Source organism: Leiobunum rupestre, chromosome 2 (genome assembly GCF_980474605.1).
Source record: "Leiobunum rupestre chromosome 2, qqLeiRupe1.1.hap1, whole genome shotgun sequence".
In the NCBI taxonomy this organism is placed as follows: domain Eukaryota; kingdom Metazoa; phylum Arthropoda; class Arachnida; order Opiliones; family Sclerosomatidae; genus Leiobunum; species Leiobunum rupestre.
The window spans coordinates 34,249,806-34,260,060 of NC_143385.1; the positions used below are offsets into that span (position 1 = coordinate 34,249,806).

Genomic DNA, 10,255 nt, shown 5'->3' on the forward strand with positions numbered 1-10,255 from the left:
ATTGCATCGAAGAAATTCTAATTTAGCGTTTCTCTATTGATTAAAAACAAATGCGCCACCCAGGTTTCAAACCCACACCATTCGGCTTGGCAGTCGAGCGCTCTACCACAGAACCACCGATAGCTGCTTAGATTCACTGAAATTAAGACAGGCATCGTAAGCATAATAGGTAATAAAGTCTTTTTTTATTAATGAATTTATGAAGGCCTAATCTGGTATTTTTTAAAGGTTAAATCTTGTTTTAGCGCAGTCAGCCGAGATTAGAGGGTTAAAGGGTAGACCCTGTGGGTGGTCCACTTTCTTAACGACCTATATATAGTTCTGTTAATTCAAAGGAGATAATTTAACGTTAATTGCTTTAAAAGCTGGCGGTTAGTCAAGTGGCTCTCTGTGCTTTGTTGATGGTAAGGTTTTTGCTTCTTGTAAATACATTTGGTGTGGATATTTGGATATCTACGATTTCTAACGCAGTCAATGATTTCTTGGGTGTGCGAGTCATTATATGATATTGGAAATTGGACGGCATTGGTCTTTTTCATGTGGTATGCGTCACAACGTCAACAGGAAGTGAACGAGTCGTCCACTACCAGATATCTACGGTATCTTCATCAAGGGCGAGTGTTGAAATAAAATGAGCGTTAAAGATGCGGCAAGTATTTCGTAAGCGAGTAATTCCAAAAAGCCTCTGTAGATATTTCATTAAAATTTGCTTCGTATTATATTTAACTGATAAACTTGTTCTGTAAAAGGGTTTAATTCAATTGTGCATTGTTATAGTACGTCTAACTTACTGTTGTAACTACTTAACTTATGATATTCTGAATAAATTAAAATTGGTCGTTTCGTCTCAATTATTTTAATTATAATTAAAATTTTATACCGGGCGGGATAGAAATGGGTTAATATTTTTAACAAATAACTCTAAATTGCGGAGATATATCTTTAAGGGTTATCTCGAGAAATTAATACCACTAGGGACAATTCTTCCGAGGAGAGGTATATTTTGGCTTGCCAACTTGTTTTAATTTTATTATTACGCAGGAATTAATATAATTCGAAGTTTTTCATTTTAAATCAAGGAATACTCCTGCCATTGGACGTTGAGAGGTAGCATTACACTCAGCACTCGGTCCGTCCCAAAGTCATTAAGAAGAAGTTGGAGAGAAAACGCCCATATAAACACAACAGACTCAACATGCACATGCATCAGAACACAAACACAACAAATTCAACACTCACAACCTACGCCTAAACATTACAAAAACCGTAATACACCAAACCGTCACGACGGTGAGCGAAAAAACACCATCCAAACCAAACCGCAAATGCATCCGTTAACGCTCACCGTCACACGGTGGTTTTGCCAACCCTTTGAGAAACTGCGTACGCAGTGATTACACTTTGCACCGAAAATGCGAACGCGTTCGCAGTCCTGACAGACAGACACACCCACAGAACCACCCACAGACCCACCCACAGACCCACCCACAGACAGACACGGTCGTTGTATAACCCCTCGTAGGGGACTTTGTCCCCTCGGAGAGGTAATTATCTCTATGTTATGACTACAGGCTATCAAGCTCCTGTTATAAATTAGTTGACGTTAAATGCTACGGCACCGTCAACAACGGGTTAAATATATCCCGTCACTAATGTGAACCAGATCGAGTCATTCTTAAATTGGATGTCCGAGGCCTGATTATTCATGGCCTCGGTAGTCCAATGGTAGTGGTGTTGGGACGGTAACCCAAAGGTCGTAGGTTCGATTCCTACCCGAGGTGATATGATTTTTCTCAGTCACTCTGGTATGGAACAATACGCAGAAGTATTCCTTGATTTAAAATGAAAAACTTCGATTTATATTAATTCCTGCGTAATAATAAAATTAAAATTATCTCTATGTTATGACTACAGGCTATCAAGCTCCTGTTATAAATTAGTTGACGTTAAATGCTACGGCACCGTCAACAACGGGTTAAATATATCCCGTCAATAATGTGAACCAGATCCAGTCATTCTTAAATTGGATATTTGGATATCTACGATTTCTAACGCAGTCAATGATTTCTTGGGTGTGCGAGTCATTATATGATATTGGAAATTGGACGGCATTGGTCTTTTTCATGTGGTATGCGTCACAACGTCAACAGGAAGTGAACGAGTCGTCCACTACCAGATATCTACGGTATCTTCATCAAGGGCGAGTGTTGAAATAAAATGAGCGTTAAAGATGCGGCAAGTATTTCGTAAGCGAGTAATTCCAAAAAGCCTCTGTAGATATTTCTTTCATTAAAATTTGCTTCGTATTATATTTAACTGATAAACTTGTTCTGTAAAAGGGTTTAATTCAATTGTGCATTGTTATAGTACGTCTAACTTACTGTTGTAACTACTTAACTTATGATATTCTGAATAAATTAAAATTGGTCGTTTCGTCTCAATTATTTTAATTATAATTAAAATTTTATACCGGGCGGGATAGAAATGGGTTAATATTTTTAACAAATAACTCTAAATTGCGGAGATATATCTTTAAGGGTTATCTCGAGAAATTAATACCACTAGGGACAATTCAACCGAGGAGAGGTATATTTTGGCTTGCCAACTTGTTTAGTTTCTAGTTTAAGGTAAAAAAGCCCAAGGTTTTCAGCGTATTCGGTTTCGAATAAGAAACATTCATATCTGGAATAATAGCGATTGTGCTAGTGGAGCTTGGACCGTCTACGAATTCATCTACGTCATGATTTATTTGGTTTAATTCATCAATGTTGATTATCGAAGTACTGTCAGTAATAGGTTTTATGAGATTTTTGTGTTTTCTTAGGAGATGAGTCGAAAAAGACGTTTTAACATTAAAGGTGGTTTCTAGTTTACAATGTTTTATGTAATTTTGGATATTTTCAAACGTTGAACTACAGTTTTGAACTGTACATTTAAAAAATGAAACTGATTATTTTTCATATCTAGTCTTTTTCGCTTTTTCTGTCGTTTGTCTTATATCAATAGTAGTAAGCGGTCTTTTTTTGAGTTCTTTGGACTTTTAAATGTGTTGTAGTTTTAAGTAGAGAACCCAAGAGTGGGAAAAAAACATGGGTATACAAGATTCCGAACGTTATTGTGTAGCTTGTAATGTTTCACATAATCGGTAATATCGAGAGCACCATAGCAACATTGAGAACACTTATTAACGTTGTCCATGTTGAATTATAAAATAATGTGTAAATGGCGTGGCTTTTAGAGATTTACTGTAAAAATAGAAACATTTAAATGTGCTTTTCAGATATTCATAAAATTCAATTTAAAGAATTTGGAGAAACCGTTTTCACCATTTTTTGATTATTCGAGCCCATAAGATACTTCCTTAATTATAACTTGAATGATACTTTTGATGCGCTTCTTCGAAGGAAAAAAATCTAAAACTAATTATATTGTATCTCGGATTTCTGTTATAGCTTTGTGGAATAACGCAAAATACATTAAACAATTTTTGGCGGTTTCAAAAGCATTTTGAGACCGATTGAAACATTGATGTATTCGATTAAATTTAACTGAACGGCCAAGAATGTATTTATTTATAACGTCGATGTCGAAACAATTTTTAACGTTTCTATCCGCCACTGAAAAGAGCCCACGAGGGACCGATAGGTTTCCCTTAGCTGTGGGGCCCATCGAAAAAGATCGAGATGGGTTTATAAATAAATACATTCTTTATGGCCTTTTCTCTAAAGTAGCATTATATAAGTAAGGCATAGGGGTTTCGATTAATGATTTTTTTTAGATACACAAACATCGGTGTCGACCCGAGGCCTAAGACACCAGCACACACACAATAACTTATTAATCAGGGTGATATATGTGTAACGGCCACGCCAAAGGGGGGATACGTGGGGACAGGGGTGGGGACACCCGTGGCGGAAGTATCCCGACCACCCGTTGGGGGATTGGTAGTCGTCCTCACACGGCCTTCCACAAACTCTGCCTCCCGGACGCCTGGGATTACAGGAGTGAGCCACTACTCCCGGCTTTCGATTAATGATAATCTCTCATAGAGACTTACACATGTCTCGAAACTCTGAACGCATGCGCCAGTACCCCCCCTCGACTTGACTTGGCGAAAAGTGCATTTCGCCCCACCCCCCACAAAAAAACCTTCACCACAAACCAGATCCTAATACTATTTACATGATAATATTATAATTATTTAAAACAATACTCACCACAATTGATTAATATTCAATCTTTATCCACTATGAAAATGGCGTGGGAAAATTTTCAATAAATTTTACATTACTCTAAAATGATGACCGAGGGTTAAAGATTGCAGGGTATAGATTAGCGGCAAAGCGCCTACTCGACGTGGACGCTACAGAGTAAATGCAGGGTGCAGAATCTTAAAAAATATATTATTTTCTATCTATTTCATAAAGTCGCGCGGTATAACTTCGATGTATATCGATTGTACCTATCCCCTCTACTAACCAATATATAAAAGTAAAAAATTATCCGTCTTTTTTCACACGTGAGTGTAGTGGTAAGAGTGAGGTCAGCGGAACGAAAAAATTAACCGGCAAAATTTCGATTAACCATAAAAAGTTGGGATAATTGTTTTTTATGAACATTTTATACGAATAAACAACGATTTAACATGCAAAAATAATCGGGTTTTTTCGTATATTTTTTGGATAATTTGCAGATATGAATAAAAATAAATAATTGGATAATTTCTTATTCAAACGCCGACATCTAGGTAAGAGCTACTGAACAAGGAAATAAATTTAAATTTTGTAATAAGAGTATTGATTTGGTATAACAATATTTAAGTATTAAGTCATATAAATAGATAAATTGTTCGAACGATAATTAAAATTATACAACTAAATGACACCATCACTCAATTCAAGCGTACAAAATAACTCGTACGACCTCGTGGCTGTCCCACAAAACAAGACCTAAATGATATGTGAGATATAAGCATTAATTGCCCTGTCTAGGGCGATTGGGGCCCCAACTGACCACCTAACGCTACAAAGCGAGCTAGACCAAATTCTCTCTTGGAGTGCCCGTTGGAAGCTCCAGCTTAACCCCAAAAAATGCAAGGTGCTTTCCCTACACCGCCCGGGCTTCAAGACTTTCGCTTACAGCTACCACCTCGCTGGGGAAGCTCTTGACCTTCAAATACCTTGGGGTCACCGTCAACATCCACGCTTACTTGGGATTCCCATATCTCACGGATCGTTTCTCAAGTGCTAAGGGCCCTCGGATTTCTGCGTCGTCATCTACACGGTTGCTATAACGACCGTTCGCTTTTTGGTTTATATTTTAAACGGAATCGGGCCGATGTTAATTAAACGATAGTTTATTGAAATTTCGTTTAAAATATTCCCTAAGGCCGTGCGATAAATTTACGAGAACTAATTCCCGTCGCCGTTATATCGAAAATTTATTTGATTCGGGATTGCCAGAACTGTAATGTTGTGGGCGAGTGATTTGAAAATAAAATGGCAACCAGAGTTATTCAAAATTATAATTGTTTAGTTTTAGTCAGAACAGTCTATGGAACGTTTTAGATTTAATTTTCATCAATAACCCAACAATATATATATCTCTTCTACGTAATTGTACATAACTGGTAATCAAGTGTCTCAGACTAGATTTGTCTTAGTTCATCGTGATTAAAAATAAACCAAATCACACTTACACTTAAGTATATATATCATAACTTATACTGAGTAATTTTAACTACCTAACTATGAACTCTATCTTAATTAACAGCTGAGAGCTGTTCGCTACTAATTACTTCCAATCTACTTAATTAGCCTCACAGGTTGAGTTGATAATTTCAAGGGTATAATTAGGTTATTCCAATTCAAAAAATAATAACAATCAATCTTATCTTACAGTTTCTCTTGACAGCTGACTTGAGTTAGTTCACAATTACTTTACACTTTCAGTCTTAAACACGCATTGTTCATAAACTTAAGTCCATTCACTCACATTCCAAACGCGAAACACAATTTAACTCTTTTCTTGACCGAAGACCGAACATACCAATTAAAACCGCAAAGGTACCGCATAACTTTTGACCGACACCGGGACCCCGTCCTGTAGTTGTTCGACTGACAGCGAAGAATTAAGAAATACTTATCCCTTCTTTATTGACGGCAACGACCGTATATACTTTTATTTTGTGTTTTTGTGACCCGTCGAGATTGGACTAAAGCATGGACACTGTATCTCTAACCGGACGGGAAAAGCTGTAGCTTCCACCATACAAATCAAGTGCCGCCACCACCGTCTCTCTGTAAAGGGGGGAGGTTCAATAATTTTGAAAGTTTCGGGCTGTCAAGGCCGTATAATTCATCACGTGGTCGACAAAACGTTCCGTTTGAAATGGGGGTTTACATTCCTTCAAATGACCTTGACGGCCCTGAGAATCGAGTACGGCCGACTATTACAGCTAATACGAAGTAGGACGTAAACGGACAGTGAGGGGGTACCTCTTTTAAGCTGCTTTTCCCGTCCGGTTAGAGATACAGTGTCCATGACTAAAGTTCGAAAAATTGAAGAGATTATATTTTTTTTCCCGGTTTTATTGTTAGTTCTCCACGTGATGGCGCTATATTATAACTTTGATATAGTTTCCGCGGGAGTTTTGAATAATTATCTTTTTTCTAAGCTTTATTATAAGGTAACAATGAACTACTTTTTGCGTTGTAACGAAATTTTGTTAAGAATTTAATAAAAATGGACCAAAAGATTACCTAATCTTTATATTGCTCTTTCCCCACGAAATCCTCAGCCGTCAAGACCCACGTGACTCCTATCTTGGTGTATTGCTCGTCCGTATGGTCCCCCCACTCAGCGGCATCAATACATAAGATTGAAATGGTCCAGCGGAAGGCTGTTCGTTTCGCCACTTCTATCGGCTACTCGTGGGACGTTAGCATTACTAGGGTTCTCTAGAATGTACACTGGCCCTCTCTCACGGCGCGGCGGCGTGTCAAGCACTTTGTGACCATCAACGCTCTTGTGCGTAAAACCCACGGCGCATTGTCCCCCCTCTCTCGCTCCATTTCGAGATGGGCGCGGTCCCCCCGTGGCGATCGGCGCGGACCTAATTCCGTCCTCCCCTTCATGAGGACTTCGACCCGCCGCCACTCTTTCGTTCCCGCATCGCTTAGGGAGTGGAATACACTTCCGGATTTTCTGAAGTCCATCGCAGACCGTTCTAAATTCACCCGCGAACTAAACGCTTTTCTAAACTGATCTCTTTGTTGTGTGAATATCTCTTTGGTCCTATACTGTACAGCCCTCTGGCGTGATGGGCACCGCCTTTTGCCAGAATAAAATACTTTAGATCTTTAGAAATAAATTTAAATTTTACGTGACAAATTTGGACACTAAGTCTTTGAATGAGTTGGGCCGATTATTTGTTTCTTATTTGCAGTGGCTCAAAACTCCGAAATTTACCCCTCTCCCCGACCTTATTTCCAAACGAAACCTATTCATTATCAGTCATAATTTGGCCAGTAGCAGCTTAAGAAGGCTGGGTCCCTGGGGCGTCAATGTGTTGTGACACACCCCAGGACCGTGCAGAAGTTTTCATGGGTCCTTCCATCAAATCTGCTCCCCACGAAACAAGTTTTTGAAAATTACGAATGTGTCGTCTCCTCTAAAATGACGAGAAAATGTTATCATATGACCCGTGGCGCCATCCATTATTTAAAAAATATGTTTTTGCCGGAAAACGCTTCTTATTTGAACGAACCATTGAAAAATAGACGGCGCCATGGGTAGAATGATAAAGTTTTCTCGTCATTTGGGAGCAGACGGCAGTATTCTTATTTTTTTAAACTTGTTTCGCGAAATACAGAAATCCGACGTTTTGATTGGACCTCTAGATTAATATTCCCAATTCAATGACTATACCTACGTTCATCTGATATTGAATGTAAACAAATAAATTAAATCGGAGCTAGATCGATTGCTCAATTATTCTAGTTTAACGTAAATTGCTACATGTCTTGGGGTAACAGCCTTAATTCGATAACGTTTACGCTGCGCTCCGATTAAGACGGAGGTCTGTGGTTTTTGTGTTTCTGGAACAAAATAAGAGATGGCCACCAAGACCGTAGCGACTTCGCACGTCAGTTAGGCTAACTGGTAGAAGCGAAATTCTTAGCATAGTAGCTTTTGTTCTCGAGGGGGAAACAATTTGTTTAGGCCATGTTTATCAAAACAATTTATTTCTGCTTTTATAAATAAAATGTGTAAAAACGAGCTTAAAGCCGCGTTCACAAAGACGTTAAAAATGGTAATAAGCTTAAGTTGAAAGCGAAAGGTAGAAGACGAAGTTAGAAATCGGCGGTTCACAAACCCGCCGAAAGTCAAAAGGGGAGAGAAAGCTTCTCAAGACGAGAGGGAAATCGGCGGTCAACCCGTATCTACTCCAGTTTGATATTTCGACCTTCGGCTGAAAATCACGTGCCAGTTTTGGCCAATAGAGAAGCGGTTATAACATCGTGTCGATCATGTGATACACAAACACAGGTTTTCTGGAGAGAGAGTGGAGTCCGAGGCCCGAGGGAACGAAAGACTTTATTTACCTTGTGGTTTCGGTGCGCTATGGCTGCTAAAAATAAAACTGTGTAACTGTTAGCGCGAGTAAAGGAAGTCTTTGTGAACTGCTGACCTTGTGCAGAAAAAGAACGAGAAAGGCTGAAGTCGGATCACCCCGACGAAAGCGGAATGCTCTTCCCCTTTTTACTTTAGAATTCTCCTCAACAAAATGTCTTTGTGAACGCGGCTTAATAACTTAATCTTGCCTAGTTTAGGGGTTAATGCTCAAAACACACGTGTGAAAAAGCGATAAATCTGCGTATATAGTATGGTCTGAAGTGAATATAATATAATATAATAGCAGTATATTAAGAATTACACATTTCTTTTAATTTGTTGGAAGGAACATAATGTTTTGATGGTATTGATATACAGGTTGTCTTCATTTGATAGGCCCAGGCATTTTTCTCAAAAACTATACCTTCTAGAAATGTGCAATTTTCAGTATGTGGAGATCGTTGTTATTTGTGAATTTCAGAATAATCGTGAAATTTTTCACGGTTTTAGAATTTGTAGTTTTGAACGCTAGGTAGTAGACGAAAAGTTTCAAAGAGTAAGTTGTATAGCATTTATTGGAGGTGGTATAGTCAAAATCGTACATTTTGTCACTGAAATAATAGGTCATGAAAAATAACAAGTTGGTACTTACCAAATGTTTTTACGCCTCAAGTTATTGTAATGATTGTCTGTGAAAAATGAACATGTTTCGAGCCAAATCATTGTTTTACTTTAACAAATTAAGTGTTAGAACAAGTGCAATTATTATAATAAAGAATTACAGAAAGTTTTTTTTACAAATACGGTTCAATAATGCCACCGTTCACTGCTATACAAATCCGTACACGATCAAGCGTATACTGGAACGAACCACCATATCTGTAGTGACGAGTTGGAACGCTGCAATGATTCTCTGGCGCAAGTCGTCTTCGCTAGTGACTAGCATCTTGTATACTTCCTCCTTGACGAATCCCCACAAGTAAAAGTCCAGCGGTGTGAAATCTGGGGACCTAGGAGGCCATCGCACTGGACCATTCTTCCCAATCCAACGCTCAGGGAACTCTGTGTTTAGGTATTGCACCACATGTCGTTCCTGGTGAGGAGGTGCGTCGTCATGCAAGAACCAAAGGCTGGGCAGGTTGACTAAAAGAACATCTTCCAATGCTTCTGCTACTTCATTTCGTAGAAACGCCAAGTAGCTCAACCCATTAAGTCGATTCGGAAGAAAAAATGGCCCAATGGCGCGATCTCCTAGTAGACCTGCCCAGAAGTTTAAGCGGAATTGTACTTGATTGTGATGGGTAAATCCCCAGTGCGGATTTACATCCCTCCACATATGGTTATTCGGGCGGTTAAATGGGCCGTCCCTACCAAAGGAACACTCGTCGGACGCCAGGATCAAACGGAAGAAATCTTCGTTGGCATCCGCCATGGTACTGAACCAGTTACCGAAATCCAACCTAAGGCGCTTGTCACCATCGTGAAGTGCTTGGTGGAGCGTGGCACGAAATGGTTGACATTTACAGTGGTTAAGGACACTCCAGACATAATATTTTGACAAGTCCAAATCAGAGCATGCAATTCTTATACTTGCTCGAGGGTAAGCAACAAAGTAGGCGATGACTGTGTCTTCGATATT

General features: G+C 39.0%; 1 non-coding gene across 1 annotated transcript; it reads left to right on the top strand.

Moving 5' to 3' along the window:
* The first annotated feature begins 1,708 nt into the window (after positions 1–1,708).
* Positions 1,709–1,781, top strand: TRNAT-GGU (transfer RNA threonine (anticodon GGU)). The gene has a single exon. It is a non-coding gene; the product is annotated as a tRNA-Thr (tRNA).
* Positions 1,782–10,255: the final 8,474 nt, after the last annotated feature.